The sequence below is a fragment of the Dipodomys spectabilis genome, unplaced genomic scaffold (genome assembly GCF_019054845.1).
Source record: "Dipodomys spectabilis isolate Male_0828 unplaced genomic scaffold, ASM1905484v1 ptg000197l, whole genome shotgun sequence".
NCBI classification, from domain to species: domain Eukaryota; kingdom Metazoa; phylum Chordata; class Mammalia; order Rodentia; family Heteromyidae; genus Dipodomys; species Dipodomys spectabilis.
Window position 1 is genome coordinate 16,469,053 of NW_024870874.1, and position 24,189 is coordinate 16,493,241.

The 24,189-nt window shown below is 45.4% G+C and overlaps 2 pseudogenes; one reads left to right on the forward strand and one right to left on the reverse strand.

The window, feature by feature from the left end:
- Positions 1 to 21,038: 21,038 nt before the first annotated feature.
- LOC122121809 lies at positions 21,039 to 21,699 on the reverse strand (annotated as a pseudogene).
- Positions 21,700 to 23,544: 1,845 nt separating this feature from the next.
- On the forward strand, positions 23,545 to 23,983 carry LOC122121837 (annotated as a pseudogene).
- Positions 23,984 to 24,189: the final 206 nt, after the last annotated feature.

Consider the following 24,189-nt stretch of genomic DNA (forward strand, 5'->3'; position numbering starts at 1 on the left):
TTAGGTCCTGGGCGCTGTCCCTGAGCTTCTTTTGCTCAAGGCTAGCACTCTACCACTTGAGCCACAGTGCTACTTCCTGCTTTTTCTGTTTATGTGGTATGAGGAATTGAACCCAGGGCTTCATGCATGCTAGGCAAGCAATCTACCACTGAACCACATTCCCAGCCCAGATTTGCTTCTTTTACTGTACTGCTGAATTCACAGCACTTAGAAGAGTGTGCCTTGTAGAGAGTTGGTTCCTAACAAATATGTGTCAAATATATAATCAGAACTCTACCTGATATCATCATTTTGGCATTTGGTTATTTACTGAGGGCAATTCTGAATTATGGTTTTGATAGCTTCTGATTGATCATTTAGTAATAATTATTGAAGCTGCAGGACATATACAGAGTTAATTTTGTGTATGTTTAATTTTTTTTAATTTTGAGAAAGCATCTTATTACATAGCCCAGCCTGGCCTTGAACTACTGATTGAGCTTCTGTAATTCTGGGATTACAGACATGCTCCACCATGACTGGGACCATTACATCAAAAAAAAAAAAAGAGGGCTGGGAAGGTGGCTCAGTGGTAGAGCGCTTGCCTTGCATGCCTGAGGCCCTGGGTTCAATTCCTCAGCACCACATAAGCAAAAAGAAGAAAGCCGGAAGTGGTGCTGTGGCTCAAGTGGTAGAGCGCTAGCCTTGAGCTGAAGAGCTGAGGGACAGCGCCCAGGCCCAGAGTTCAGGCCCCACGACCGGACCCCCCCAAAAAAAAAGAATGCCGGGCACTGGTAGCTCATACTTGTAATCCTAGCTACTCAGGAGGCTGAGATCTGAGGATCATGGTTCAAAGCCAGCTGGGACAAGAATGTCCATGCAACTCTCATCTCCAACAAACCACCAGAAAACTGGAAGTGACGCTGTGGCTCAAATGGTAGAGCGCTTGCCTTGAGCTGAACAGCTGAGGGACAGCTCCCAGGCCCAGAGTTCAAGTCCCATAAACAACAACAACAACAACAAAAAATGAGATACAAGCTGGACAGGTGGCACATGCCTAATCTTAGCATTCTATAAGCTAAGGCAGGAAAATAGCAAGTTCAAGACAACTTGAGTTACATAGTAAATTCCAAGCCAACATGAAGTACTTATGAAGATCCTGTTCAAAACAAAGGGCAGGGCATCATTGGCTCACACCTGTAATCTTAGCTACTCAGGAAGCTGAGATCTATCTGAGGATTGTGGTTGAAAGCCAGCCTGGGCAGGAAAGTCCAGGAGACTCCTATCTCCAAGTAAACACCTGAAAACCAGAAGTAACACTGTGGCTCAAAGTAGTAGAGCTCTAGCCTTGAGCTGCAAGGCTCAGGGACAGTGCCCAGGCCCAGAGTTCAAGCCCCATGACTGACAAAAAAAAAAAAAAATTACAAGAATCAGACTCTGGAACAGATAATGTTAGTTTGAACCCCGCTTTAGCTCCTAACTAGCTGTTCAATCCCCCTCACTTTTCTGACCCACTGTGGCCTGTTCAGAATTAGTAAGCACTCAAGCAGGGCGCTGGTGGCTCACATCTGTAATCCTACCTATTCAGGAAGCTAAGATCTGAAGACGGTGGTTCAAAGCCACCCTGGGCTTTAGAAAAGTCCTCATGAGACTCTTATCTCTAATTAACCACTCAAAAACCAGAAGTGGAGTTGTGTCTCAAAGAAGTGTTACCCTGGTAGGGGAAAAACAAAGGAAGAGGTAACAATGCTTGATAGGAAATGTACTCATTACTTTACTCATATAACTGTAACCCCTCTGTACAGTGTTTTTACAATTAAAAAAAATATAAAAAAAAGAAAAAGAAAAAAAAAAGTGCTACCTTGAAGCAAAAAGAGCTAAGGGGCAGTGCCCAGGCCCTGAACTCAATACTCACAATGGACAGGGAAGAAAAAAGGGATTAGTAAGCATCCAAATGTAAGTGATTATTAGTTAGAGGTTTATTTATTCATTGATGCTGAGAATTAAATGGAGGGTATAATATATACTAGGCAAGCACTCTATCACTGGTCTAAATCCCTACTTATTTAAATGTGTGTATGTATGTGAGTATGTGTCCTGGTTCTTGAATTCAGATCTTGGGTGCTTTTTCTGCTCAAGACTAGTGCTCTACCAGTTGAGCCACAGTTCCACTTCTGGCTTTTTGGTAGTTAATTGGAGATAAGAGAATCATGGACTTTCCTGCCCTGGCTGGTTTTGAACTGTGATCCTGGGATTACAGGTGTGAGTCGTCAGTACCTGGCATGTGTTTATAGTTCTTTTTTTTTTTTTTTTTTTTTTTTGGGTCCGGTCGTGAGGCCTGAACTCTGGGCCTGAGTGCTGTCCCTCAGCTCTTCAGCTCAAGGCTAGCGCTCTACCACTTTGAGCCACAGCGCCACTTCCGGCTTTTTTCTTTTTGTTTATGTGGTGCTGAGGAATCGAACCCAGGGCCTCTGGCATGCAAGGCAAGCGCTTTACCACTGAGCCACCTTCCCAGCCCAGTGTTTATAGTTCTTTTGAGTCTTTCTTTTCCTTTATCTCCTCCTTTATCCCTTTCTACCCCTGGGTGTTGCACAGTAGACAGTTCATAAACGCTTGTTAATGATTAACTGAAAAGTTCTACTCTTCCAAGCACAAACTTGCATACACGTTTATAAAGCAGCAGGTGAGCAATAGCCAAGAAATGGAAATAACCCAAATGTTCATGATTGATGAGTAGGAAATAAAATGTGGTATGTCTACATATGGAATATTATTCAATAAGAAAAGTGTGCTACAGCCGGGTGCTGGTGGCTCACGCCTGTAATTCTAGCTACTCAGGAGGCTGAGATCTGAGGACTGTGGTTCAAAGCCAGCCCAGGCAGGAAAGTCTGTGAGACTCTTATCTCCAATAAACTTATCTCCAATAAACCACTAGAAAACTGGAAGTGGCCCTATGGCTCAAGCAGTAGAGCGCTCGCCTTAAGCTGAAGAGCACAGGGACAGGGCCTAAGCCCAGAGTTCAAGCCCCATGACCGACCAAAAAAAAAAAAAAGAAAAGAAAAGTGTGCTACAACATGGCTGATCATTGGAAACAGTGTGCCGCATGAAAGAAACCAATCATTCATAACTGACCTACATATTGTACGATTCCATTTCCATGAAATGTCCACAATAGTGCCCAATCTAGAGACACAAAACAGACTGGTAGTTGCCTAGTGCTAAAGGTCATGGCTGAACAGTACAGGTATTGGTTTCATTTTTCTTTGCTTGGTTTTATTTTTATTTTTTTGCCAGTCCTGGGGCTTGAACTCGGCCTGAGCACTGTCCTGAGCTTTTTTTGCTCAAGGCAAGTACTCTATCACTTGAGCTATAGTGCCACTTCTGGCTTTTTCTGGTTATGTGGTACTGAGGAATTGAACCCACAGCTTCATGTGTGCTAGGCAAGCACTCTACCACTAAGCCACATTCCCAGCCCCCATTATGTTGCCCAGGTTGGTCTCAGATTCCCTGGGCTCAAGCGATCATGTTGCTTCAGCATCCAAACAGTTGGCAATGCAGGGACATACCACCATATTTGGCTTGAGCTCAATGGTAAACTATTTGCCTAGCATGTATCACACACACCCTGTGGCCCCCCCTCCCCCGCCCCGACACACACATACTTACTTTCCTTCCTTCTCCTTGTTGCTCCAAGTTTCAACAGGAAAAAATGCTAAATGCTAATAGAATATTCTTTCTCTTCAACAGAATATTGACAAAATATTCTCTCTTCAACCCTCCTCCCCTCCTTTTAGCTACACACACCTGTGGGAGGAGGCTTTTCAGAGGGCCTGTTTTTGTGAAGGGCTGGCCTTTTTTTTTTCCCTTGTGGACAGTAAAGGAACTTGAATTTAGGGTCTCAGGCTCTCTCTTGACTTACTTGCTCAAAGCCCTTTACTCTACCAGTGAGCCAAGCCTCCAGGCCAGCCTTTTACTGACTAATTGGAGATAAGAGGCCAGAGATTTTTCTGCTCAGGATGACTTTGACCTATGATCTTTAGATCTCAACTTCATGAGTATCTAGGATTACAGGTATGAGCCACCAACACCCAGTCTCTAGCTTTTCTTTTAGATGAGTGTACTATTTGCCCTTTCTGGGGTATCCCGTTTTGTCCCTCCAAATGTGCAGCTAGCTCTTCCTCTCAGTCTATGAGACTGTTGCAGGTCAGGGTCCCTAAGGGCACAAACCTAGACCTTCCTCCAAGGTCAAGGGCACCTTGCCGGATTTCCATGTGTATGTAGTACTTCTAGTTTACCGGGTCTTGTCCTCAGAGTGGCTTCTTTTCTGTGTCTAAAACAATTATCTCCTAAAAGGTAGAATAGGTATAATCAGGGCTATCACATCTAGCCCTGCCTCTTTGAATGAGGCCATGAAAGACCAGGCCTCAGGAGGTGAAAATTCCAAATTCCATCCCAACTATCCCAGTACTTCCGGCATACACGGGGGAGGGGGAGGGAGAGGGGAGGGAGGGCCGGGGGAGACACACGGGGACAATCAGGTAAATACCAGAAAGGTTACACATATGATAGTCCACAATTAATCCTAACTTTATTAAAAATATATATTATATCTTAACACGTTAACACAAACATTATAATGTACGTGTGTGTGTGTGTGTGTGTGTGTGTGTGTGTGTGTGCATGTTAAATCTCAGCCAGCCAGAACTGGCAATATTGTGGTGGGGGAGAAATTAGATTCTATTTGGGGAAAATAAGATGTATAAATCTGCTTAGTTGAACAAGAATGTTGAAGCCTGCCTTTCTCCCAATCTCCACAGCCCACCAGGATTCCTCGGTGTGCTCTGGCAGCGTTGGTCTATAAAACCTTCAGCCTCATTCCTGTGGAGACACAGAAAAGGATCCAAACCTGTTTCTAGATGACAGTCCATGATGAAGTGGGGAACAAGAAGGGCTGTGATTATTGCAAGCTGAACCATGGCTGGCTGAATTCCTATTGCGTTCTGCATGTTTAAAAATGTTGCTGGTGCTGGTGGCTTATGCCTGTAATCCTACCTAGCTATTCAGGAGACAGATCTGAGAGTGGAGTCGTGGTTTGAAGCTACTTAGGGCAGAAAAGTCTACAGGACTCTTTTTTTAAAAATGGGTTTTCTTCTTTAAATTTCTTTTTTCTTTTTTTTTGGTACTGAGGAATTGAACTCAGGACCTCAGACATGCTAGGCAAGCACTCTGCCACTAAGCCACATTCCCAGCCCTACAGGACTCACCTCCAATAAGCCAGCAAAAAGCCAGAACTGGAAGTATGGTTCAAGTAGTAGACCACCAACTGTGAGTCAATCAAGTGAGAGGCCCTATGCACCAAAAAAGAAAATGTTGCCAATCTAGTATTGTTGGCTAGTGACTTGTACATAGTTATAAACCCAGCTCAGGCTTATCAGCCTTCTAGGTGCTTGCAGACAGTGTGTCATATCGTGAGAAAGGAGTGCAAGAACTCTCAATTCATATCCTTTTATTAAAATTTTACTTTATTTTTAATTTGTGTGTGTGTGGCAGTAGTGGGGCTTGAACTCAAGGTGGGTTTTCTCTGTGTGTGCTGGTCCTGGGGCTTGAACTCAGGGGCTAGGCACACTCCTCAAAATTTTTCACTCCAGGCTGGTACTCTACCACTTGAACCTTAGCTCCATGTCTGCTTTTTATTTTTGGTGGTGGTGGTTAATTAGAGATAAGAGTCCCACAGACTTTCTTGCTCTGGCTGGCTTTGAACTGCAAATTTCAGAGATCAGCTTCTTGAGTAGCTATATTGCAGGCATGAGCCACCTAGCCTTTTTTTTTTTTTTTTTCTTTTCCTAATGGAGCTTGTGAAAACTGCAATCACAATATAGCTGACCATCATTCAGAGCATCAGGAGCCCAAGAAAATTCAGAATGAAGACAGTGTTTTTCCAAGTCAGTCTCTAGACCCAGCTTTTCACCTTCTCACTTTTGCTAAGCCCCACTCCTTCCTAGGCCTCAGTCTTGTCTTGCTTCCAGAGGACACACTCCCGGCTTAGAGTCTTCTGTGACAGCCCTGGCTGTCACCGCCTCACAAGGCTAACCCCTCAACTTCTTCCAGGGTTGAGGGCCAAAGGCAGCAGCCTCAGGGTGGAAGAGCAACCCAAACTGGACTTGAGATCATTTGGCTTCCCAGCAGCTGCTCAGATGGGCCTAGAAATAGAATCCAGACATGGGGGCGGGCATAGCTAACACTCTTCAAGTCACAACATGGACCAATATTTGGAGTTGGAGTTGCTTCCACATTTAGAGAAGTCCCAATGAGTAAGCTAGCAGGCACTGGCTGTCTACCTCGGTAACACATTCCGGCCCCTCCCTCTCCTCCCCTCCCTCTCCTTCCTCCTCTTCTATCTTCTTTACTCACTCTTGCAGCCCTTGGCTTGCAGCTGCCCCAGTGAAGTATTGACGCTGAGACTTTTGCCTCAAGCTATGTTTTCTAGAAAACCAAGTGAAGACTTTATGTCTTTAAGGGGTTTGCAAAGTGCCCAAAACAGGCTAGGTGCTGATGGCTCATACCTGTGATTCTAGCTACTCTAGAGACTGAGATCTGAGGATTGTGGTTCAAAGCCTGCCAGGACAGGAAAAAGATTCGTATCTTCAATTAACCACCAAAAAGCTAGAAGTGGAGCTGTGGTTCAAGTGGTAGAGTGCTAGCCTTGAGCACAAAAGTTCAGGGATAGCGCCCAGGCTCTGAGTTAAGCCCCAGGACCAGCAAGGGGAGGGGGAGTAAGGAGAGAGAGAGAGAGAGACAGAGAAAGAGACAGAGAGAGAGAGACAGAGACAGAGAGAGAACTGGAGAACTGATGGTGTTTGAGGAGACAAAATGCTAATTACCCTAATTCGATCATTAGACTTTGTAGACATGTATAGAATTACTATACCATGCTCCATAAATGTGCGCACATATGTGTCAATTAAAAATAAATTTGAGCCGGGCACCGGTGGCTCACACTTGTAATCCTTGCTACTCAGGAGACTGAGATCTGAGGATAACGGTTCAAAGCCAGACTCTTATCTCCAATAAACCACTAGAAAACTGGAAGTGGTGCTGTGGCTCAAGAGGTAGAGTGCTCGCCTTGATCTGAAGAGCTGAGGGACAGCGCCCAGGCCCAGAGTTCAAGCCCCACGACCAAAAATAAAAAAAAAAAGATAAATAAATTTAAGCCTGGTGCCAGTGGTTCGTGCCTGTAATCCTAGCTACTTAGGAGGCTAAGCTCTGAGGATCCTGGTTCAAAGCTAGCCCAAGCAGGAAAGTCCATGGGACTCTTATCTCCAGTTAACCGCCAGAAAACCAGAAGTGGCACTGTTGTTCCAGTGGTAGAGCACTAGCCTTGAGCTGAAGAGCTCAGAGACAGCACCTAGGCCATAAGTTCAAATCCCATGACTGACAAAAAAAAAAAAAAATAGGGTTGGGAATGTGCCTTAATGGAAGAGTACTTGCCTAACATTCATGAAGCCCTGGGTTCAAGACCCAGAACTGAAAAAAAAAAAAAATTAATAATTAAAATTTAAAAAATAAGAAATAAAAATAAAATTGAAAGCTTCCTTCCCTCTTTTCCTTTATTATTTGTCTTTTTCCCTTTATTTATTTTTTTGGGTTGGCCATGGGGCTTGAACTCTGGGCCTGGGCGCTGTCCCTCAGCTCTTCAGCTCAAGGCAAGCGCTCTACCACTTGAGCTACAGCGCCACTTCCAGTTTTCTGGTGGTTTATTGGAGATAGGAGTCTCATGGTCTCTCCTGCCCGGGCTGGCTTTGAACCGCGATCCTCAGATCTCAGCCTCCTGAGTAGCTAGGATTACAGGCGTGAGCCACCAGCACCCGGCTCTTTTTCCCTTTATTATTTGTATTTTATTTTGTACTTATTTGTATTGTATTGCATTGTATTATATTTTATTTGCTTCAGAAGTAACATGAAGGTTGATATGGTCCTTCTTGGAGTTAGTGGGTGACTTTCTGGTCCTTTCCAGCTGTTTCCCTTCTCCTTCCCACCCCTAACTACACAGAGCTGGTTTTCCTGCCAGAGGTCCCACCAGGCCTTACTTATCTCCTCCTCCCCTGGACACTGGCTCTGATGCCTGCCTGATTCACACACACGTGTTGGTGCGTTTGTCCGTTGATCGCTTTACCTCTTTGAGGCTGGAGTTTTAACCTCCTGGAAAGGAAACTTTCTGGAATTCATTGGAACTGAAGGAAACAGTCTAGCTGCACAAAAAATTTCTAATACTTACTATTGATTGAAGTCCAGGCCTTTGGATCCTTGTACCAGAAAGGGATACACCTCTAATCTTCATCAGGGGTTATTGTTTTATTTTGTTTTGTTTTGTCTATGCCAGTACTGCGCCTTGAGCTCATGCTTTGTACTCTCACTTAGCTTTTTCTTTCTTTTTCTTTTTTTGTCCATAGAGCTTGAACTCTAGGCCTAGGTACTGTCCCCAAGCTCTTCAGTTCAAGGTTAGCACTCTACCATTTGAGCCACAGCAGCATTTCTGATTTTCTGGTAGTTAATTGGAGATCAGAGGCTCTCGGACTTTCCTGATTGGGTTGGCTTTGAACTGCTAGGATTACAGGTGTGAGCCACTGGCTCCTGGCTTACTTAGCTTCTTTCTTTCATTCTTTCTTTTTTTTCTTGCCAGTCCTGGGGCTTGAACTCAGGGCTTGGGCACTGTCCCTGAGCTTCTTTTACTCAAGGCTAGCACTCTACCACTTGGACTACAGTGCCACTTCCAGCTTTTTTCTGTTTATGTGTTACTGAGGAATCAAACCCAGGGTTTCATGCATGCTAGGCAAGCTCTCTACCATTTAGCCACATTCCCAGCCCATCATTAAGCTTTTTTTTTTTTTTTTTTTGGGTCCAGTCATGGGACCTGAACTCTGGGCCTGGGCGCTGTGCCTCAGCTCTTCAGCTCAAGGCTAGTGCTCTACCACTTGAGCCACAGCGCCACTTCCGGCTTTTTTCTGTTTGCTTATGTGGTGCTGAGGCATCAAACCCAGGGCCTCATGCATGCAAGGCAAGCACTCTACCACTGAGCCACCTTCCCAGCCCCTCATTTAGCTTTTTCACTCAAGGCTGGCACTCTGCCACTTGAGCCTAGCTCTCCTTTCAGCTTTTTTGCTAATCAACTGAAAGAGTCTCATAGACTTCTTCAAACTGAGATTTTCTGATCTCTGCCTCCTGAGTTGCTAGGATTACAGGTGTGAGCCACTAGTGTGTGGCTCTAAGGAGCTTTAGAAACACACTCAGGGTCTCTGCTTCTTCCTCCTAAGTCCTAAGCTTGGTAGAGTTCCCCAGGATTGCCAGTGGGGCCCAACACTCCTGTTTACCCAGGACCCAGCCAGGGTGTATCATCTTATATAGTTTTTTTTTTTTTGACGGTCGTGGGGCTTGAACTCTGGGCCTGGGCGTTGTCCCTCAGCTCTTCAAGTCAAGGTGAGCGCGCTACCACTTGAGCTACAGCGCCACTTCCAGGGTATATCATCTTAATAGTTCCCTTGTCAAACTCCTGACTTCTAGGTTACTTTGATTTCTCCTATGTCTTCTCCACAGCAGCTGTTGGGGATGCCCTCTACTAGTTTTTCCTTCTGATCCCCATGGGGATGCCCATGTTTAGGGCAGGAAAGCAAGGGTGAATCCCCAGGGCCAGTCAGTTCTCCAGCCTTAGCTTCCCTCACTAGTCCCAGAGTTCATGCTTCCTCTGGAGGCCCAGGAAAAGCAAGCCTCCTGCCAGGTCTCTGCAAATGGGGCTGGGTTGCAAGTGCAGTTACCTGTGTGCCTGCCATGACCTCGGACGGTGGCCAAGGAAAGGGAGGTAGCTTGGTTTGGGCAGAAACTATTTTCAGAGAGTGCCAGGATGCTCCTCCAAGTTTACATCCCTACTGCACAGGCTCTTTATTCCTTCACTGGAAACAAAGACAGGACTCCCAGGAAAAACTCACAATTCAGAGCACAAGCCTCTAATCTCAGCTACACTGAGAGCAGGAGGATTGAAAGTTTGAGGCATGCTTAACAAAGTTAGGGAGACCTAGTCTCAAAAACAAAACCAAGCTGGGCGCCGGTGACTCACGCCTGTAATCCTAGCTACTCAGGAGGCTGAGATCTGAGGATCACAGTTCAAAGCCAGTCCGGGCAGGAAAAGTCCGTTAAACTTTTATTTCCAATAAACCACTAGAAAACCAGAAGTGGCGCTGTGGCTCAAGCGTAGAGCACTCTCGTTGAGCTGAAGAGCTGAGGGACAATGCCAAGGCCCAGAGTTCAAGCCCCATGACTGACAAAAAAACCACAAAAAACAAAAAACAAAACCAGTAGCTGGAGCTGGTGGCTCACTCCTGTAATCTTAGCTAGTCAGGAGGCTGATAGCTGAGGATCGCAGTTCAAAGCCAGCCAGGGCAGGAAAGTCCCTGTGAGACTCTAAGCTGCAATAAACCACTCAAAAACTGGAAGTGGCTCTGTGGCTCAAATGGTAGAGTGTTAGCCTTGAGCTGAAGAGCTCAGAGACAGTGCCCAGGTCCGGACCAAAAAAAAATAATAATAATAAATAAATAAATAAAACAAGACAAAACAAAACAAAACCCAGTGGCTCACACCTGTGATGCTAGCTACTTCTGAGGCTGAGATACAAAGATTGTGATTGGAAACCAGCCTGGGCAAGAAAAGTCTGTGAGACTCTTGATTCCAATTACCTACAAAGAAAAGGCGGGGGAGGGAGCTGGGAATGTAGCTTTTTTCTTTCTTTCTTTCTTTTTTTTTTTTGGTAGTGGGGCTTGAACTCTGGGCCTGGACGCTGTCCCTCAGCTATTCAGCTCAAGGCAAGTGCTCTACTGCTTGAGCCATAGCGCTACATCCAGTTTTCTAGTGGTTTATTGGAGGTAAGAGTCTCCTGACACCCCTGCTTTCACTGTATTTGATGTGGGTATAATTTGTGGAGGGGAAGGGGAAAAACAAATCGTTTAAATAGAGATACAGGTGGACCCATTGCAACAATGAGATGTACAAGTCGTTATGTCAAAAATGAACTTTACAACTTTGGTGCAGGGCCGGGGGTGGGGGTGGGGGGAGGATGGGAAGGGATGGGAAGGGGAAACAAAGGAGGCTACAATGCTTGATAAGAAATGTACTCATTATCTTGCCCATGTAATTGTAACCCCTCTGTACAGTATTTTCACAATAAAAAAAAAAAAGCATTAAGCCATGGAACCAGAATTAAATAATTTGACTCTGAAAAAAAAAAAAAGAGTCTCCTGGACTTTCCCGCCCGGGATGGCTTTGAACCATGATCCTCAGATCTCAGCCTCCTGAGTAGCTAGGATTATAGGTGGGAATGTACCTTAATAGTAGAGGACTTTCTTAGCATGCATGAAGCCTTGGGTTCCAATCCTCAGTAAAACAGGCATAAAAAGCCAGAAGTAGCACTGTGGCTCAAGGGCTAGCCTTGAGCACAGAGAAGTTCAAGGACTGAGCCCAGGCCCTGAGTTCAAGCCCCAGGGCTGGCAAAAAATAGCCAAAAGTAGAGGTGTGGCTTAAGTGGTAGAGTACCAGCCTTGAACAAAAGAGCTAAGGGACAACACCCAGGTCCTAAGTCAAGTCCCAGTAGCTGCACACTTGCATGCACACATGCTCACAAATACAAATAGAAGGACTGGAGGTATGGCTCAAGTGGTAGAGTGGTTGTCTACCATATCCAATCCCAAGTACTATAAAACAAAACACCCACCAACTACATCTGATTTCAGCCCTGAAATTATTTTTTTCTCATTATTTTTCTTTTTGTGTCCCTGCCTGCTGTCTGAAGATTTTTTTTGAAGGTTTTAAAAAAGTATTACTTTTATAGTGATATACTATTAAGGGGTTACCATCCATTATTTGTGTGTGTGTATGTATGTATGTATGTATGTATATATATATATTTGTTGTTGATGGTCATGGACTTGAACTCTGATCTGAGCGCGGTCCTTGAGCTCTATAGCTCAAGGCAAGTACTCTACCACTTGAATCACAGTACCACTTCTGATTTTCTGGTGGTTAATTGGAGGTAAGAGCCTCATGAACTTTTCTGCTCAGGCTGGCTTTGAACCACAATCCTCAGATCTCAGCCTCCTGAGTAGCTGGGATTACAGGTGTGAGCCACCAGCGCCTGGCTAGTATATTTTTAAAGAAATCATTGAATTCCACCTCAAATTAATTCTTCTTTTGGCAAAGACAGTAAGTTTACTTGAAAGTCCAAGGAAAGCCCCCAAAGTAGCTAGATGCTCCCAAGAGAGTTTGCTTGGTTTTGGTAGTGCTGACATTGAACCTAAGGGCCTCCTACCTATTAAGCAAGTGCTCTATAGGCTTAACTTGTAACCGAATTTTACTCATTAACAACAGATTTTCCTCTGTAGGTAGTTAAAGAAGGAAAGGGGACATCCTCTGAGACCTCTAGAATATCTTTTATGGGCTGAATGCATCTTTTACCATAGTCAGAAAAATAAGTAACCCAAAGCCCTGGCCAGAAGGAAGAGATGGATATGTGTGGATGCTGAAGTTCACATTTTCCTCTTGGAATTGATGAGTGTCTGCCTTTCTCACAATGCCAGAAGCCCCATGGGTAAAAACCAGCATCTCCTATAATCTATTCTTAGAGCCAGGCAGGGCTACTGGTAGATATAAAAAAAGAAAGTAGTCAATGATGATTTGTTGATAAATGCTCAGATGGAGTCCCTCCTTTCTTTCTTCATTTTACTGAAATCACTCTTTTCAGAATTCTAGCTCAAGTGACTGCTGTCTGTTTTATGTAGAGAATTTTTCTCTAGCCTTCCTCATCCTGTAAGCAGCCTGGAGGATTCCTGCACTGCTGAAGCATTCGATCCATGAATATAAATTCCCCCTCGTCTGCTCTCTCTGTTAGATTTTCCTTCTGAGACAGATGAATGGATTTCCTTTCCATGGAGCCATCTGTGATGAGGAAGCCTCTGGGTAGGTGCTGATCCCCGCTCAACTCACCCAGGAGGGACAACCCTAAGTCTAACCTGCATGTGGCTGTGTCTTTGTGTGGCTGGTCTAGCAAGAAAAGGGGAAGATTTTCTGAATACAGTCCAAGGGTTTGCTTCCCACTGCATTCCAGCTACATACCAACTTAGTAATTAAGTCAAGGAGAGAGAGAGAAAAAAAAATCCATCAATTTGTTTGGTTTGACTTGTTTTGTAGAAATGAATGTGTGTTGGTTATGAGATACTTTCTCTCAAACCCTGCTGGGTTTTGATTGGTGTCCCTTGAGCCCTCACACACAGATCACTGGAATTAAGTGTCTGGTGCCCAGGGATCACTGCAATCACTGAGAGAACTGAGCGCCTTTCCAGGAACTCCTCTGTTTCTAGGGGAGGGAAGGAGGGTCTTTTCTTTTCTTTTGGTGGTGGGGGGGGTTCTGGTTGTGGGGCCTGAACTCTGGGCCTGGGCGCTGTCCCTCAGCTCTTCAGCACAAGGCTAGCGCTCTACCACTTGAGCCACAGCACCACTTCCGGCTTTTTTCTTTTTGCTTATGTGGTGCTGAGGAATTGAACCCAGGGCCTCATGCATGCAAGGCAAGCACTCTACCACTGAGCCACCTTCCCAGCTACGGAAGAAGGGTCTTGAGTGCAGGTTTGAGCCCTGCTTTGGGCATGTACACTTAAGGGATGGAGTGATCTTTAATTCTGTGGTCAGCTGTGCTATTCTCATTTTTAATACAACATTGCTGAGTCAGTTATTATTTGGTCAGGTTTTTTGTTGTTGTTTTGTCAGTGGTGGGACTTGAACTCTGGGCCTGGGCCCTGTCCCTGAGCTCTTCAGCTCAAGGCTAGTGCTCTACCACTTGAGCCACGGTGCCATTTCTGATTTTCTGGTGGTTTATTGGGGATAAGAATTTCAAGGACTTTCCTGCCTGGGCTGGCTTTGAATCATAATACTCAGATCTCAGCTTTCTGAGTAGCTAGGATGACAAGCATGAGCCACAGGGGCCTTGTAATTTGGTCAATTTTATTAACATCTTGAAGCCTCATGGGAAGGTGTATCCTCAGATCTCAGCCTCCTGATAGCTAGGATTACTAACTTGAGCCACTGGTGCTCATCTCCACACATTTTTAATCAATCCACACATTCCAATCAAACTCACCCTCTCTATCACTCTCCCTGGCTGCTTCTTCCCTCCCTTCCCCAAACAATGTCAATAGGTAATATTGTTCTATATTCATAGTTGCAAATGATCTCTTGATCATATTCAACCTCTTGCATCTTCCTTCTTAACCCAACCCTCTACTCCCGAGGGAGTCTGTTTTTCTTTCCTCACTCCATTCCCTATTACCTGCAGCTTTCAGCCAGGTTCTTTACCCTGTTTTCATATATATTTGAAATGTATTACAAAATTACTTACCCTCTACCTTTTTCCTTTCCCCTTTCCTTTCTCCCAAATATTCTCTGATTCATGTTCTACATTTAGCCATATAAATAATTACGTACGTGGATATACACATACATGCTCACAAATCTGTGTGCTTATGTGTCCCTTAATAGGTATGTCTTTTAGGTCTAGTCAAGTGTAGGCTATGATGAAGGAAACACGAAATAAAGCAAACCCCCCACCCCACACAAACCATCAAATGAAATACCTACCTAATCATGCAAATAGTCTTCTGTTTTCCTTGGGCAAGCATTGTATTTGTATTTGCGAAATTATTAAAACTTCAACTACTAACTGCCTAGAACTGGGAATGTCAAGTCTATTGACTAATTATGAAACCGATCTTCACAAGTGACAACAATTTGGTCACAAACCATAGAAAACTGCAATAGAAGCATCTCCCCCGCTTTTACAAACTCATGCTAATGTGGTTCACACCTGTAATCTTAGCTACTGGGGAGGCTGAGAGATGGAGTATTGCAGTTGGAAGCCAGCCTGGACTGAAAAGTCCTTGAGATAGCTACCAAATAGCTACCAAAAATCCAGGCTAGAGGTAGTGTTGCTCAGGAGGTACAGCGCCAGCCCAGAGCAGGGGGTGGGGGGTGGGGGGGAGTGTCTAAGGCCAGCCTGGACTACAGAGTGAGAGCCCATCCTAATAAAGAAAAACATCTAGGAAAAGGAACCACTATCGTGTTCTGAAGATGAGGATCTCTCTTGGGAAAAGAGAGAGAGAGCGAGCGAGAGAGAGAGAGAGAGAGAGTATTTTGAAGGCAGTCTGAGTTTGAACTCTCAGGGCATCCCACTTACTAGGCAAATATTCTACCACTTGAACCATGCCCCTTAACCCTTTTTGCTTTTAGCTATTTTTCAATTAGAGTCTCCCTTTTTTGGGGGGGGCTGGGCTGGGTTAGACTGCTCTCCTCCTCCTTTACATACCCCATGCAACTGACAGTTGCGTGCCACCACACCCAACTTTTTCCTTGAGATGGAGTCTCCTGAACTTTTTGCCCTGGCTGGCCTTGAACCACATTCCTTTTGATCTCCTCCAGAGTATCTAGGATTACAAGTGTGAGCCACCGCTGGGTGTGTCTGTCCTTAAATTATTTCTAAGGCTACCAGGGAGACAGAATTATAACATAGCTGTAATCTGTCCTCTTCCTGCTTTGGCTGAAATGAGGTGTGAGTACAAGGTATTGTAGTACTCAACTTGTGCTTATTTTGGCTGCAGTGGACGCCTTAGGAGGAATGAAAAGCATCTTCCCTTCCAGTATGGTAAGCAGGCTTCTATTCTGCTTGTTAGGAAGTCTGCGCCTCCTGGAGGTGATAATGGGGAGAGAAGAGTTTAGGGTCTTTTGCATAATCTATCTGAGAGACAGGATTTTTATTATCTACAAAAGCAGTGGGTAGGTGCTCAGGCAACTGGCAAGGAGATTGCAGCCTGACTCCAGGGGAGGATCCAGAAGTGGGACACTAGATTGGAGGAGGCCTGGGGGCCCACACTGTGAGTGTATGAGTGTGTAATGTGAGATGGGGTGGGTTTCCTCCTGGGGAGGAAGTCTTCAAGCTCTGAGCAGGGAGCCAGATCAGGGGGCTGCAGGATCTCTGAGTATAGCAATGGCCCAAGAGATGGTAAGGTCAGGGGCTTTTCCTCTTGGAGGACTAGGAATATGGAGGAATACTAGTTGCCTGCGCTTGAATGATGATCTATGGGAATAGAAATCATCCCTGGACTAATTAGCATAGGACTGCACTGCTCTGCAGTTCCGGTGAGTGAGCTTGAGGCAGCTCTCATGACAGCTGAGGTCATTGTTTTAACAGTTAACAATTTGAACTCTCATTGTTGTTGAAGAACCCTCCATATCTCCTGTATGTGTGGGCTGTTCAGATTAGACACCTACTCCTGTGTGAGCCATTTGGGGTATCTCCTAGAGTTGGAAAACTTTTGGTTGAGACCTGAAAACAGAGAAGTTAGCCAGGCTGGATGGGAAGAGGGACAGATGATTTCAGGAGGAAGCAGTAGCAGCACAATTAAAGGACAGGGACAGCTGGGTGCCAGTGGCTCACATCTGTAATCTTAGCTTCTCAGGAGGCTGAGCTCCTAGGATTGTAGTTTGAAACCAGCCAGCCAAGGGAACGTCTATGAGACTCTTATCTCCAGTTAACCACTAAAAAGCTGGAAAGAGTTGTGGCTCAAGTGGAAGAGCACCAGCCTTGGATAAAAAGCTAAGGGTACATGCCCAGCCCTGAGTTCTAGTCCCTGCACACGTGCGCGTGCGCGCGCGCACACACACACACACACACACACACACACACACACACACACACACACACACAGAGGATGGGTTGGAGACCTGAGTGTGCTTAGAGAGAGCACAGCATACTGGATGTGATCGGTCACTGTCATCTTTTTCCCTTAAAAGGGGAAATGTGGGCTGGGAACGTGGCTTAGTGGTAGAGTACTTGCCTAGCATGCATGAAGGCCTGGGTTCAATTCCTCTTACCACATACACAGAAAAAAGCCAGAAGTGGCACTGTGGCACAAGTGGTAGAGTGCTAGCCTTGAGCAAAAGAAGCTCAGGGACAGTGCCCAGGCTCTGAGTTCAAGCCCCAGAACTGGCAAAAAATAAAATAAAATAAAAAGGGAAATGTAGCCTATCACTGTGGCTTATGCCTATAATCCTAACTATTCAGAAGGCAGAGTTCTGAAGATTGTGGCTCAAATTCAGTCAGAGCAGACAAATACAGAAATTCTTAACTCCAATTAAACACCAAAAGGCCAGAAATAGAGTTGTGTCTCAAGTGATAGAGCACCAGCCTTGGGTAAAAAAGCTAAGGGGAGGGGCTGGGAACGTAGCTTAGTGGTAGAGTGCTTGCCTAGCATGTATGAGGACCCGGGTTCCATTCTTCAGTACCACATAAACAGAAAAAGGTGGAAGTGGAGCTGTGGCTCAAGTGGTAGAGTGGTAGGCTTGACAAAAGAAGCTCAGGGACAGTGCCCAGGCCCTGAGTTCAAGCCCCAGAACTGGCAAGAAAGAAAGAAAGAAAGAAAGAAAGAAAGAAAGAAAGAAAGAAAGAAAGAAAGAAAGGAGAAAAGGAAAAAAAATGCTAAGAGACAGTGCTAGGCCCTGAGTTCAATCCCCAATACCAGCAACACACACACACACACACACACACACACACACACACACACACACACACATACGGAGGAATGTGGCTAGAAGTTTGGCTCAGCAGTACAACATTTATCTAGCAAGTGAGAAGTACTGAGTTAAAATACCCAGAAGAACCCAAAACCCATTCGTTTTAAAGGAGGGAAATATAAGACTGATCACTGGCTCAACCCTGTTTACTTGGGATGGAGCTTGGAGGATCACAAATGAGGCCATCTGGGCCTAAAAGTTCAAGAGACCATCTCAACCAATGGCTGAGGCATGGCTCAAGTGGTAGAGTGCCTTCCTAGTATGTGTGTGGCACTAAATTCAATCCTCAATACCAAAAAAGAAGGGAAATGTGAGTCGAGCTGTGGTGCCTTGCACCTGTAATCCCAGTTACTTGGGAATTGGAGAGGTCACCCTGGGCAAAAAGTTATCCCTCCCTCCTTCCCAAGGGCCTCACTATAGAGCTATCTCCCTGTACAGGCCAGCTTATTCAACTTCCTAGTTTACATCTCTAACTCAGCCTCTTCCTGGACTTTCAGACTCACGTATTGAACTAATTTCCTTCCTTCCCACATTGTGTATGTCAATAGATTCCGTGGGTCAAGAGTTCAGACAGATCCTAGTGGGAATGGTTTGTTTCTGCTACACAATGTCTGAGGGCCAAACCAGAAACTAACTGTTAATGGACAGCTAGGGGCGGAATGTGGGCCCCGGCCTAGACTAGGATGACTTAGTAGTACCATTGTCTGCTCATTCATTTTTTTTTCATGCCTCAAGAATTACCATCATAGGGGCTGGGAAGATGGCTCAGTGGTAGAGCGCGTGCCTTGCATGCCAGAGGCCCTGGGTTCGATTCCTCAGCACCACATAAGCAAAAGGAAAAAAGCCAGAAGTGGTGCTGTGGCTCAAGTGGTAGAGCGCTAGCCTTGAGCTGAAGAGCTGAGGGACAGTGCCCAGGCCCAGAGTTCAGGCCCCACAACCGGACCCCCCCCTAAAAAAAAAAAAAAAAGAATTACCATCATAAACTGGGTACCAGTGACTCACACCTATAATCCTAGCTACTTGGAGGCTGAGATCCAGAGGATCATGGTTAGAAGCCAGCTTGGACAAAAAAGTCCAAGACTCCATTTAAAAAATAACCACTACCCTCTGTACAGTATGTTCACAAATAAAAAAAAAAAAATAACCACTATCCTTACTACCTCAAAAAAAAAAAAAAGTCATCTGCCTACATCTGCCATCTCAATTACTTATGAGACAGAGATCAGGATGATTTGAAGTCAGGGCAAAAAAATTTAGTGAGACACCATTTCAACTAACATGCTGGGCATAGTGGACCATCTTGGTCACCTCAACTATTCAGGAGGCCATAGATAGGATGATAGTGGTCCAGTCTGACAGTGGAAAAAGCTCTAGACAGAAGAACAAAAAAATACCTACAGGCACTAGGCCAGGGTTAAAGATGAAAGCATAGATTGTAAGAGACAGAGATATTGTAGTAACCAGCTTTTTTTATTCCTTGATAACCCTCACTTCTAGTCCTGAATCTCTGGCCTCCAGAAAGAATGCTGTAGGCCTGGTCCTGGCCACAGCTGAAAAGTATCCTCACCTCTATGATCTTTGAGCATCTGTAAACGGCCACCTGCAGGTAGTTCTGACTGATATAAACTCTGTCCCACTGTAGGCTGGGGCTGTTCTTGGTCCTCCCTGGACAAGGCAGTTGCTGCCAGCCAAATAAAACTCCTTGTCACCTTTGCCTGTGCCTCCATGGATTCTCTTGACTCCAAGGTCATACAATACCAGGAGATTTGAGGGGAGAAAGAAGAGGATTTGCTCAGCTTCTGGTCTTCCTGAGGCCCTGTTGGTCTCTCCTGGGTTCCTCTTTTAGCAACATTTTTCCTCTTTGCTTCTCTTGAAGGAATCTCTCCCTTGTAACTATAAAGCCTAAGAATATTTGCCAGGTTCCCCACTTCACTATAAGCAGTTTAATTTCTTTGGCTGTGTTTTGCTAGAGTAGAGCAATTATGTAAAAATTTTGTCTTGCGAGGCCATTGTTTTCCTGCTTCCAGGAATCTTTTGGCCTGTGTCGTTTCTGGTTGCTGGCTTCTTCAATTCTAGCTCTGGGATTAAAGAGGAAAAGGGAAATCCAGGGATCTCAACACTGGGGCCCTGACCTGGCTCATCTTCTTCTCTCCATGGTTCAGAGTCGTCTTATTTTATTTAATTTTTTTGCCAGTCCTGGAGCTTGAACTCAGGGCCTGGTTGCTATCTGTGAGCCTCTTTGTACTCAGAGCTTTTCCTGAGTAGTTTAGTCTTATGGACTTTCCTGCCTGGCCTGTCTTTGAACCATGATCCTCAGATCTCAGACTCCAGAGTAGCTAGGATTACAGGTGTGAGCCACTAGCACCCAGCTTCTTATTTTATTTTTGTCATATATAAATGCTCAAGGCTTTAATTTATATTAACAGGGAATAGGGAAAAGTAAGTCTACTGCATTTTCCCAGAAGTGGGCTTTGTTTTGTTTGGCTTGGTTTATTAAGTTTATTAACTCAAGATCTTGCCACGTAGCCTGGGCTGACCCCAAACTCTTAATCCTCCAGCCTCTAATTCCCAAGTGCTGGGATTATAGGCAAGAACAACTACACAGAGCTAGAAGCAGCTTTTTAAATTTTTTTCTGTCTGTCTTAGGGCTTAAACTCAAGGACTGGGTGCTGTCCCTAGGCATATTTTTGCTCAAGACCACTTTGAGCTATAGCTCCACTTTTGGGTTTTTCTGGTGGTTAATCAGAGATAAGAATCTCACAGACTTTCCTTCCCTAGGCTGGCTTTGAACCATGACCATAAGATCTCAGCCTCTTAAGTAGCTAGGATTACAGGCATGAGCCACTAGTGCTTGGCCAGAAGCATTTTCTTTTTTTTTTTTTGGGGGGGGGGGGTCCAGTCGTGGAGCCTGAACTCTGGGCCTGGGCGCTGTCCCTCAGCTCTTCAGCTCAAGGCTAGCGCTCTACCTCTTGAGCCACAGCACCACTTCTGGCTTTTTTCTTTTTGCTTATGTGGTGCTGAGGAATCGAAGCCAGGGCCTCAGGTATACAAGGCAAGCACTCTACCACTGAGCCACCTTCCCAGCCCCAGAAGCATTTTCTTAATTTTTTTTTTTAAATCAGTTGTGGGGCTTGAACTCAGACCCTGGGGGCTGTCCCTGAGGCTCTTTGAGCTCAAGGCTAACACTCTACCATTCGAACCACAGCACCACTTCCAGGTTTGGAGTGGTTAATTGGAGCTAAGAGTCTCACAGGGGCTGGCTTCCAGCCACAATCTTCAGATCTCAGCCTCCTGAGTAGCTAGGTATAAGCCACCTGTGCTTGGCTAGAAGCATTTCTTTTTTTCTTTTTTTTTTCAGAAACAAGGACCTTTAATAATTAGAACACATAGTGAGCGGCAAGTGCCAGATGTCTTCTGGAGTCAAGGAACTTTCTTTGTTTTCCTGCAAACAGCCAGAATCAGCCTCTGGACCAAGGAGCAAGTATGAAGGTCACACTTCCCCAGTCAGGACCAAAAAAGTCATAGCAGTCCATGCTCAGCTCACAAGCCCCAAATAATCATCCATCAGGGAGCCAATAGCAAAAATGTCATTCTTGTCCACACGGATCCCTACAATTTTCAAGCGAATCTCATCATCCTGCTGAATCACAAGGTCCTCATCCATTGTCTTTTAACAAGGTGGGTTGGAGTTTGGATCAAACTCCATCTCTGATGGGATGGAATGACGGGAGATAAAGGAAGACATGGGCCCAATTTCAGTGAAAAGTCCAACCTTGTTCACCTGAGTGACCACAGCATCCACAACCTTACCTTTAAAGGACCGGAAAACAATGGCTTTGTACTTAACTGGATAAAGGACAAAGCCTCGCCCAGGTTGGATCACACCTGCACCCATATTGTCGATGGTGGTGACAGCAATTACAAAGCCGTATTTCCCGGTGCACGTCCCCTCCACCTCGGTGAATAGCTTTTGCTTCACCGTGTTGAGCAAGTTAGGGCCGAAGTACCGCGGATGCAGCAGGATCTCGTGCTCCAGGGAAATGTGGTAAAACATCCTCCCGGCGGAGGCTGGACTTAGAAGCATTTCTTTAGAGAATAAATTTTATGGTTTGACTGCTTCCCTTCCCTCCAAAATTCATGTTGAAACTTCATCTTCAAGGGACGTATATTAGATAGAGGGCTTGCTGAGGGGCATTTAGGTCACAAGGGCTCCACACTCATAAATGGATTCATGATGCAAGGAAAAGGGCTTGTGGAAGAAGGTCAAGCTCTCTTTTGCTCTTCTGCCTTCCACCAAGTGATGATACAGCAGCAAGGCTTTCAGCAGACACCAGATATATCTTCATCTGACTTTCTGGCCAGGAATAGGAAGTTATTTGACTTTATCTAGAACAGGCTATGCATGTCAGAAGTTAGGACCTCACGGATGCTAAGCAAGCACTCTGTCACTTGAGCTACATCCCCAGCCCTGACCTCTAGAACAGTAAGAAATAAAGTCTGTTCCTTATAAATTACTCAGAGTGTGGTAGCCTGTGATATTTTCTTATAGCAGCAGAAAACAAACTAAGACAACCATCAATACATCTTCTACGCAGCTGGAGAGGCGCCATTCTGCGGTCTTTGATAGCCCTGGTATCCCCCGCTATGTACATCCTTTTCTTCTTCCATCCCCTTCCATGGGAATGTCTATTCTCCACTTTATAGTTTCCTACGTATGCATGTCTCCTAAATAACATTTGATTGTTTTTTTTTAACTTTAGTGAAGACATATTGTGTTTTTCAGGCTAGTTTTTTTTTTTTTTGGGGGGGGGGTCCGGTTGTGGAGCCTGTACTCTGTGCCTGGGCGCTGTCCCTCAGCTCTTCAGCTCAAGGCTAGCGCTCTACCACTTGAGTCACAGCGCCACTTCCGGCTTTTTTCTTTTTGCTTATGTGGTGCTGAGGAATCGAACCCAGGGCCTCAGGCATGCAAGGCAAGCACTCTACCACTGAGCCACCTTCCCAGCCCCTGGCTAATTTTTTTTTAAAAAATACCTTTAAATTTTTTATTTTAAAAGTGATATAAGGCAGGGAATGTGGTTTAGTGGTAGAGTGCTTGCCCAGCATGTTTGATGCCCTGGGTTTAATCCCTCAGTACCACGTAAACAGAAAAGGCAGAAGTGGCACTGTGTCTCAAGTGGTAGAGCCCTAGCCTTGAGTGAAAGAAGCTCAAGGACAGCACCCAGGTCCTGAGTTCAAGCCTCAAGACTGGCAAACAAACAAACAAAAACTAGCCAGAGGGGCTGGGAAGGTGGCTCAGTGGTAGAGTGCTTGCCTCGCATGCATGAGGCCCCGGGTTCAATTCATCAGCTCCACATAAGCAGAAAAAGCTGGAAGTGGCGCTGTGGCTCAAGTGATAGAGCACTAGCCTTGAGCTGAAGAGCTGAGGGACAGCGCCCAGACCCAGAGTTCAGGCCCCACGACTGACCAAAAAAAAAAAACAAACCCAAAACAACAACAACAACAACAAAAACTATCCAGAAAGGCTGAGCACTGTTGGTTCACACCTGTAACCCTAGCTACTCAGGAGGCTGAGATCTGAGGATTGCAGTTCAAAGCCAGGTTGGACAGAAAAGTCCTGGAGACTCTTATCTCTAGTTAACCTCCAGAAAACCAAAAGTGGGGCTGTGGCTCGAAGTAGTAGAGTGTAAGCCTTTAGCAAAAGAGCTCAGGGACAGCCAAGCCCTGAGTTCAAGCCAAGGCAAAAAAAGGAAAGAAAGGAAGGAAGGAAGGAAGGAAGGAAGGAAGGAAGGAAGGAAGGAAGGAAGGAAGAAAGAAAGAAAGAAAGAAAGAAAGAAAGAAAGAAAGAAAGAAAGAAAGAAAGAAAGAAAGAAAGAAAGAAAGAAAGAGAAAGAAAATGGGTGGAGAACCAACATGGTGGCAGCTGCGGTGCTGGTGTCCCGAGCTTCTCGGCTGCTTGGCCCGTCCCAGATTGGGCAGCCCACGTCGAGCGTCCGGCGGCACGCACAGCGAGGAGGGCTCAGCTCGCTTGTGGAAGGCCCTCTCCTACTTCGTCACGCTGCCTGGGGTGGGAGTGAGCATGCTCAATGTCTTCCTGAGATCTCGCCACGAAGAGCACAACAGGCAAGGAGTTCGTCGCCTACCCCCATCTTCGCATCAGGACCAAGCCTTTTCCTTGGGGAGATGGCAACCCTCATACAAATCCTCTTCCCACTGGCCACGAAGATGAGTAAAGAGAACCTGGACCATCACCCAGGCACCCGGGACCACAGCTTTGGTTTGGCCCATTCCTCTGTACGAGGACCAGAAAAGTACATGGGACCTTAAGCTCACCTTCCTACTTGTATCAAATGACAAACCATTTTTCCATCCCTTTGCTTATAGCAGGAGATGGCTTAAATATTTCAAACTTAAAAAAAGAAAAAAAATAAAAGAAAACATGGCTTAGTGGTAGAGTGCTTGCCTAGCATTCACGAAGCCCTGGGTTCAATTCCTCAGGTACCACATAAACAGAAAAGCCTGGGAGTGGCACTGTGGCTCAAGTGGTAGGGTGCTAGC